Raw genomic sequence first — 9,532 nt, forward strand, 5'->3', positions numbered from 1 at the left:
TTATGAAATTGATTTTTTTTTTCTCTCAAATAATGAAGTCCGCAGTTTATTGAACACGCCTAAATTCCACTGAAAATTATTACCTTTATTTCATATATTCCTGTGCTTTCAGATTTACAGGCTGTTTTGTTTTTGCTGAACACAAAACAACATTCATAGAATTATGATACCACACACAGATAAAAATTTTTGGGATGGGTATTTTATACAATCATTTCCAGAAAACAACAGATTTTCAGCGCTGACAAATACACACACATAGGACAGGCACTGAATATCTTTTTTTTTTTCGAAACACCACAATGAAACTTCTTTCAAAAAAAAAAAAAAAAAAAAGCATTTTATATGCAGTTCAAAAAATTGCTACACCTTGACGTGAACTGGAAATGATTTAGTCATGTAAAAACAATTGCTAGGCTAGTTGGTTCATTTCACAAAATGAAATTAAAAAAAAAATAAATATAGATTCGCAGATATACATTTTGGGATGGATATTTTATAGAATAATTTCCAGAGAAGGAGAGATTCACAGCGCTAACAAATAGACACTCACAAATACACACACATAAGAAAGGCGCCGACTCCATCTTCTGTTTCGAAAGGACACCAAAATGAAACTTCTTAAAAAAAAAAGAAAAGATCTGTATGCAGTTCAAAAACTTCCTACAACCTTGTCGCAAACTGGAAATTATTTAGTCAAGTAACACCAGATGCTAAGCTAGTAAGTGCCTTTCACCAAAACAAAGTTTCTCCCAAAAAGATCGATATAAACACACAGATATAAATTTTGGGATGGATATTTTATGCAATCATTTCCAGAAAAGGGAAGGTTCACAGCGCTAAAAAATACATACTCACAAATAGACACACACAGGACAGGCGCTGACTCCAAACTTCTTAAAAAAAAAACAAAACAAAAATACATACGTTTCATTTTGCTGTCGTTTTGAAAAAAAAAAAAAAAAAAGTTGGAGTCGGCGTCTATTTTTTGTGTGTCTATGAGTGCGTACTTGCTAGCGCTGTGAATCTTTCCTTTTCTGTGAAATGCACAAACTAGCCCAGCAATTGGTTTCACTTGACTAAATCATTTCCAGTTTGTGACAAGGCTGTAGGAATTTTTTGGACTGCGTACAGATTACAGAAACATATTTCTAAAGACCCGCGTAGCTCGAGCAGATGCACTAGGATCCAATAATTGTATGCAAAACAAAGCAGAAAAACTCAGCTTATACGGTCTTGAAGTAAGTTTGTGACCAAGTTATATGTTCCCGACAAATAACAAAAATGTCAGCAAAAGTTTGAATTTACTACAAACCTACAGTTTGCTACAAAAAATTCTAGGACTGCGGGTGCCAAAAAATAACAAAAATGTCCACAAGGTTTGGGTTTACTACAAACCTACAAATTACTACAAAAACACGATAGAACTGCGATGTAATCACGTGCGAAAAAACATGATTTAGTTAGACTTGTGCAAACCTTATTCCAAAAAATAATAAAAAAAAAAAAAAAGGACACATTGCTTCCTTCGCACGAGGCATAGTTTTTACTGTGTTAGGTTCGTTTTACTTTCAGCGGCGTTTATGCTCAACAAAAACAGCATGTTCACAGGACAAAGAAAGGCGACAACAGAACATGTGCTACTGTCCTCTTAAAACATGTCGTTTTCGTTGAGCTTAATGTTTGTAGCAAATGGCACTACAGCTTACTCTGTTCAATTTCACTTCAACAGAGGTGGCATTATTTCAACGGCATTTACTTCTTGTCAGGATCAGGAAACGCTCGGCCACAATTTATTAACAATGGCGATAAATAATTACTTTTGCAATACACAGGTCTTTGCATTCCAAGCAGTGAAGGTGAAAACGGGCAACTTACCTCGAAGCGCACGTTTTCTGCACCATCCCTAAATCGCCATCCAGCAAAGCATTTATCAGATCTTCCTGCCGATGCTGCCCGCTGGCTTGAATAACTCTTTCGGTCTTTCCAAATCACTAGACATGGGCGACGAACACAGCGCTTCGGCGTCACTCTTCCCGCCAAAATCAGTATCGGTGGCAGACGGCGAACACGAGTCGAAGCAGAACGAATGAAAATAAGCCAGTCTGACAAGTCAATGCTGGCCCAATGCGCGGCAAACGAGCGGCGGCGCTGCTGTCAAAAACGATGGGATCCTGGAGTCGATGTCTGCAAGAGCAACATTTACGTGGTGCTTGATGTGTGGACTTTCCGATGGTGCTCATGAACTTTGATATGTCGACCAGGACACGCAGACATTTACGAAAGTGCGAGACTCGACAACCAACATTCCAGCAGCACAACGACAACGCTCCCGTCCACAGCGCGCAGTTTCGCACAGCGGAAAGCATGCGTAAAGTGAGAGAAGAATATGCCCGAGTATTAGCCATCGCCCCACTGTTCTTTTTATAGCCGCGCGTGAAACCGTTTCATATTTCGGCGTCTACCGTCCGCCGAACTTCGGCCACCTGCAGCGCCGGCACGTTTGGATGCCTGGATCAAATGTCGACGGTACAGCCCCTGCCAGCCGTCCAGCCCACGCGCATTCCTCCCGGCACCTTTTTTTCTTTTGTGTGTGTGTGTGTGTGCGTGTGTGTGTGTGTGTGCGTGTGTGTGTGTGTGTGCGTGTGTGCGTGCGTGTGTGTGCGTGGGCGTGCGTGCGCGTGCGTGCGCGCGCGCGCGCGTGTGTGTGTGTGTGTGTGTGTGTGTGTGTGTGTGTGTGTGTGTGTGTGTGTGTGTGTGTGTGTGTGTGTGTGTGTGTGTGTGTGTGTGTGTGTTTACAGGATGTTGATGCTTGGACCATACGTAGAGAAAATGGAATAAATGTTGTTTGCAGGCAACTACATGCGAGGTGGAAAGGTATTAATTTCTGGCCGTTGTGCATTTCTGTTGCACTGGTGGAAAGCACAATGTTAAGATGAACAAAACAACAGCAGTAGACGCAAAAACCTTGTGCTATGCAACGTGAATACAAATTATTTTCAATTTTCTTTAAAAATGTGTTGCTTCTAAAATGACGCCATCCGCACTTGAGCGTTTGTCCGTGACTGACTGCAGGTCGTTCCCACAAAGCATCCCAGTTCACTATACTGCAGGCTTTTCCTGAAAGAGCTAAGTGTCGCTCTGACTTTTTTCGTCACTGCATTACGCTGTCAGGAGCTCGCATGGGGCAAGAAAACTCAAATTCTGTAATGTTTTTTCTTTAGCTTGAAGAGTGCACAAAAACTAGACTTAAAAAAAAAATAAAACGAACGCCATTAAATGATTGAAAGTAATGTATCTCGTTAATTCTGGAATAAGTTTTAATGTATGACTGGCAAGAACAGCCAAAGCATGAATTTCTGAAAATATTGGTAAAGTTACGCTAGCAAGATACTATGGTAAAGTTGCCCAGGGATTCTAGCACTTAACTCGTCAAAACTACTAACAGAAACTCACTTGTTAGTAATGGGAGCCGTTACTACCTCAAAAAGTTGCGAGTTAGTTCAAGGTTAGTAAAAAGGTAGTAAAACCTATTCGAAGTTAGTAACTGCTGCATTTACTAGCTTCTTACTAACCTTTTTTCTAAGAGTGTGGAAACATTCTTAAAGATTGGACATATCACGAATCGCGGAGGCAACTTCTCGTAGTCGTGTCATAGTTCACACGTCTCTAATCTGCCGGGAAGTAACGCTACATGTTTATTCCCTAAAAATTTCATTCACTTTCATCATCAATAGTTGAGGTTAAGTTTATTATGCGAGTGGCGCATGACATGAGAGTTGCATGAATGTTGTCAGCTCATGCTCATACAACTCTCCACTATATATCTCAGGTCGCCTAGCGCCAGTTGTAATCGCCTAGCGCCAGCTAGAGGGGAGCACGCGAGCTAATTGAGAAAGAACGAAAGCAACGAAAGTCACTGAAAAGAAGAGGAAGATGAGGAGATCACGCGCTCGGCGATAACTAGTTCGAAGAGCCAACAGCAGGGGAAGCGCAACTCTATGGCCTCGGGTTACTCGGACGCAAGTCGGACGAAAGCGTCGCTCAGCCATTCGTAATCTCTGATATATTGTATCATGCAATCTAGTTCACTAAATAAACTCGTTCAAACGTAATTGTTGTAGATAAAAACAACCAGCAACTGACAATGTGCGTAGAGATTAATAGTTGCGCCCCCTAGAGGAGATCAGCGTTTTCCCGTCAGATCTATTACTCCACGAGTTATAGCGCTCTACCGCAGCGCTATAACAGCACTATAACGAATAGTAGAGCGCTCTATAGCGCTCTACTATTCGATTCGTATTCGATTCGCTTTTTAGCTACATTATTCGTATTCGATTCGATAGCAAGAGTGCACTATTCGTATTCGATTCTGTTTGGAAAAAGTACTATTCGCACACCTCTACACATTGGGGTTGGCAGAAAAGGCAGCTGCGCGGAGGGCATGATGATGATGATGATGATGATAGTGTTAGATAGTCTTTTTGTAACGGGTGGGTGTCCCAGCTAATAATAAAAAAAACTACACACACACACACACACAAATGTCTAAAGAGACATCAACATAAGAAGGTCACACGCAGCACCTCACCTGGACACACCCCACAACCGCGCCTACCCTCACCATACACTCACACCCCCACACCCGGCCCAAACTTCATCACAGTTGGCGAACTACACTCCACCATTCGGCGAGCCTTCTCGTCGTCGCCGCAGTTGCTTTAAGCAATGCTTTGTCAGCGACCGCGCTGTCTCCGGCGGCGCCGTCCACTGTTGCGGGTGGGGTTGAGGGGAAACCGAGCGCCTGTGGGAGTGTGGCGCCCTCTATGGGCGGCATGGAGAGACGAGGGCAGCGCAAGGCTAAATGCTCCACCGATTCGTCCGCAGTGCCGCACACCCTGCATAGAGTACACGACACAGCAGGATCGAAACGGCGCCGGTAGAGCAAAGTCCGCAAGGCACCAGCCCGCGCCTCAAAAAGGAGGCCGCTGCCTATGCTGTTGTCGTAGAATCGCACCGGGCCGATGCCCTGCTTGTGCTCCCGGTACAGCGCCAACGTGGACTTGGCTTCCATATCCCTGGCCCACCTGACACCCTCAGCCTCCCCGACTCGCAGCCGCACTTCAGCAGCCCATTTGGATGGAGAGTCAGCCGCCGTAGGGTGGGTGAAAAAGCCAAACTTCTCAAGTTGGTAAACTCGCCTGGCCCAATCCGTCCGGATGCAAGTGGCAGCCAAATACTCGAACACGCGCCTCGCCCAACGCTCCCGTGGCAAGAAGAGCAGTCGGCCGCGAAAGGCCAACTTGCTGGCCGCCTCCCGTGCCTCGAAGGTGGACCAGCCTACGTCGCCCTGGATGGCCTCAATGGCAACCTGGCCATGGCAGCCAAGGGCAATGCGCCCAACCTCATGTTGTCGCCTCTCAAGCCATCCGCGCGTAACAGCCGACAGGCAAACCACAGAATTGGCGAACGACAGTGCCGGCACGTGCACCAACTTCCAAAGGTCGCGCACCATCAAATAACGGCTGCAGCCCCACAGGCACCGGCGGCGGAGGATGCACTGAGCCCGGAGAGCACTCTGGCGTAGCGCCGCTTCGTGCACAGAGTACATGTCCGCCCCGTCGGAGAGGTGTATTCCGAGGTATTTATATGCTGTGCAGGTGGTCAGATTGTGCCCGCCCAGCGTGATCTCGTCCTCGCCCGCGCGCTCACCAGCCAGCCGGACAACCGCCGTTTTCTTAGTGCTGAACCGCAGCCCCAGCACGGAGATTTCAGCGTGGCAGATATCGACGAGCCGCTGAAGGTCCCTCGCCGATTCTGCCATCACGACCAGGTCGTCGGCGAAAGCAAGTCCTGGCAGTCGGCAGCCCTCGTCGACTCCGCTTGTGCTGAGCCGCAGGCGAAATCCCAGGCTTGGTGCAAGCAGGGCCCGCTCCACGCTTGACACATACACCAGGTACAAGAGCGGCGACAGTGGGCAGCCCTACCGAAGGCCTTTCGTCACCACTATGCGCTCTGAATGCACATCGCCAAAGCACACAGTGATGTAGTTCCGCCTGTAGAGGCGCCGGATGGTCAACACGAGTGTCCTTGGGAGACCGCGCGATAGCAGGCACGCAAACAAGGCCTCATGGGGCACGTTGTCATACGCTTTCTCGACGTCCATGAAGCAGCACAACAACGAGCGCCCCTCCTTCCGCGCGATGCCTGCGCACTGCGTGATGACAAATAAGTTGTCATCTAACCGGCGGCCTGGCCGGAAGCCATTCTGCAGTTCGGTGAGCACACCGCGAGCCTCCACCCAGCCACTGAGCCACTCCTTTAGAACCCTGGCAAAGAGTCTGTACACGACACTGGTGACTGTAATCGGGCGGAAGTCCGGCAGGTTTCCCGTCACTTCTCTATTCTTTGGAATGAGAACGACTCGCCCCCGCCGCCATTCATCCGGGATTGGTGCTCCCTTGATAACAGCTGTCAAGAGGCCAGCGAGCTGTTCTCTTGACTCCGGGCCGAGGCTCTTCACCAAACGAGCCGGCACCTCATCAGGTCCCGGGGCTGTACGAGCACTTATGCGAGTGAGGGCGCGCTCCATGGTCTTGCTGGAGATCTCCCACCGCGGCCCCATCTCTTCCGGAGACCCCTCATCCATCGGCGAGGTTACGGTCTCCTCTTCGGGCTCCTCACATGCCACCGTCTGTCCATACAAGGTGGCATAGTATGCCGTCAGGTACTCTTGCTGATTTTCAGCTGGCTGCCCTGTCGTCGCATCGATGATGAGGGGCAGCGGGGGATCCCGCCGGTCCATTGAACGCACATAGCCCCAAAATTTCTGCGCTGCCGTCTTGCCCTCCTCGCGCAGGGACCTCATGAGCCGAAGGTTGTGCTCTGCGAGTTTCGCCTGCACCAGTGTTTGCACCTTGTGCTTAATGAGCACCATTAGCGCCATCTAGTGGGAAAACTAGCAAGGTTGCAGGCAGCGACACGGCCGGTCTCGAGAGAGCATACGAGGCAGAGAGCGCTTCTCTTCGCGTGCGCGCTCTCTCCCTCGAGACCGGCCGTGGCAGCGAAAACGCGACACGAACGAAAACGACATAAAAACATACAAATTCATTGAATCCGATCCTTTCTACCTAAAAAGGTGCTATTTATGAAGCTGATGGCAAATGTAAGATGTATTACGCTTGCAGACAAAATAACTATTATTTCCTCTCGTCAAGAGCAGGCATAATTTTTCATCGCGAATGCGGAAAGCGCAAACAAGAGCTGTAGCCTTAGCAGCGTTGCACTTGAAGTATGAAACGGAGAGCCGGATGAGAAAAAAAGCTCGCTGTCCCGAGTTCCTTCCTACTTTCCGTTGTTGCGTAATACACGTCGCGCCCCGCCGGGATGGTGCAGTGGTAAGACGCCCACTACTGTGCCGGAGTACCCGGGTTCGCACCCGACCTCGGCGGCTGCGTTTCGATGGAGGCGAAACGAAGAGGCGTCCGTGTGCTGTGCGATGTCAGCGCACGTTAAATATCCCCAGGTGGTCGAATTACTCCATAGCCCTCCACTACGGCTCCTCTTTCTCTCTTTCCACTTTCACTCTCACCTTCATCCCTTCCCTTACGGCGCGGTTGAGGTGCCCACATAAAACCAAGTGAGGCAGTTACCGCGCCTTTCCCTTCCTATAAATCAATCAAATCAAAGACCACGTCGCTTCTGGTTATCCGAATTTCATCCCGCTACCCCCTAACGTTGCTACCTCCCTGGTATAGTGAACTAGAATATTGTATTCTAGTTCACTATGAACCGTTTCCGCGGCGAGGAGAAAAATAGCCTCGAACTGGAACGCGCTGCGCGGCTCCTCCTGTTTGGTATGTGGGGACGCGGGGATAGCAGCGGGGGCGGCAGGGCATTCTTCGGAGAAAGGGCACACGTTGCAGTCTTTTGCACAGAGAGTGTCTTGAATAGCCGCAAAGTATATAAGCCGATTAGCTGATGTGAGCGATGTGCTTTCTGGCCCTGTTCTTTATTCTTTCGCCCCTTTCTTTCCCTCATTTCCCTGATCGTTTCATATCCGCCGGCCGCATTTAGCTGCTAAGAGCTGCCGCGGTTAGCACAGTCTTTGTTTTACTCAATTGTTTGCATCAACAAAAATAGCAACCAAAAGGAGATGATTAACAGAAGATAAAAAATTAACAGCGGTGGTATGCGCGTGTGTCGCTCTACACTGTTCCACTTGCAACTTACTCAAATAGGCGATGACGAGCAGCTTCTGAATTTCAAGCCCCAACCGAAAACGTTTCGCTTTGGCAGCCTTTCGTGTGAGTTCCGAACACTGCGTTTGTAGGGTAGGGACCAGACAAACTGAATACCCGTGCAACAATGGTAGTCTTTGGGCAACAAGCGGATGGTATTCCTTGCAGCAAATATTTACGACATGCCGCCAGGTAAAGAACTATTTCGATTCAGTCACCTGAGGTTAATGCAAGTATGAAAGAACCTGCCCACTAGAAGACAACGATATACCAATAAATTGGTTCTCAACTTATGAAACCGCGCTAAAATATATATATATATATATATATATATATATATATATATATATATATATATATATATATATATATATATATATTTGAAAACACGCATCTCGTAAGGTTTTGCTGCCGATAATAAATAGGAATATGATCATAGGAATAGCAGCGATCGCTTGCAGTAAGCGAACCTTGCGACGAAAAATTAACTATATAATTGTTGACAAAAGCAACTTTCGATGAGGTCATTATGGGACATAATTTAAGGTCACTATTCCATAGGTATCAATTGTCCATTTTATCTTGTATTTGGATGTCAGCATGACGGCAGCGTCAGGCAAACGCAACTAACGCCCAGTCAGAGAAATTGTAGGGTAGCAGCTCCCGCCGTTGACAAGTCATCGCCACTCCCCGCACATATCGGCAAACAGGTGGTTGAGTCATGTAGGCAATGCTGAAATCCGATTGCCTGGTAGTGGACGCTTAACACCGTGCCTGATTGTCACCCAACAAAAGTAGCCAGGGTAGAGTAAATTGATCCGAATTGGATAATGGATACTTAAGAACAGAACCCCAGTGGAGGTGTGGGAACTTCCGCAGTAGCCGCTCAAGCAGTAAAGAGTATATGAATGATCGGTTGACCCAACAAATGTAGCGCGATTAGCATTGCTTCTAAACGTGACAAGAAACGGCTACATTCGCTTTCTTTCTTTCCTCAAATTGTTACGGTAAGCAGGAAATCATTTGAGAATAAAACGTAGATCGAAAGCTGCCCTCACGGCCAGTGGTGCGCCGCCGCCTCTCTGTTCCACATAAAAGTTACACACTAATTGTAATCAGGCTTGTAGCCTTCAGCCGACCTGATCAGGAGCATAATGTTTTGTCATTTCTGATCGAATGGCTTCGCTGCTACTGAATTTCCTTTTTCTTTCAGCTAGGTACTTCAAAAAAGCAAAAAGTTGCATGTGAAAGCTCCAAAATGCCGATTTGCGCTACTTGTCGCCTGTTCCGCG

The sequence above is a fragment of the Amblyomma maculatum genome, chromosome 2 (genome assembly GCF_055883805.1).
Source record: "Amblyomma maculatum isolate TAMU_Amacu chromosome 2, ASM5588380v1, whole genome shotgun sequence".
NCBI classification, from domain to species: domain Eukaryota; kingdom Metazoa; phylum Arthropoda; class Arachnida; order Ixodida; family Ixodidae; genus Amblyomma; species Amblyomma maculatum.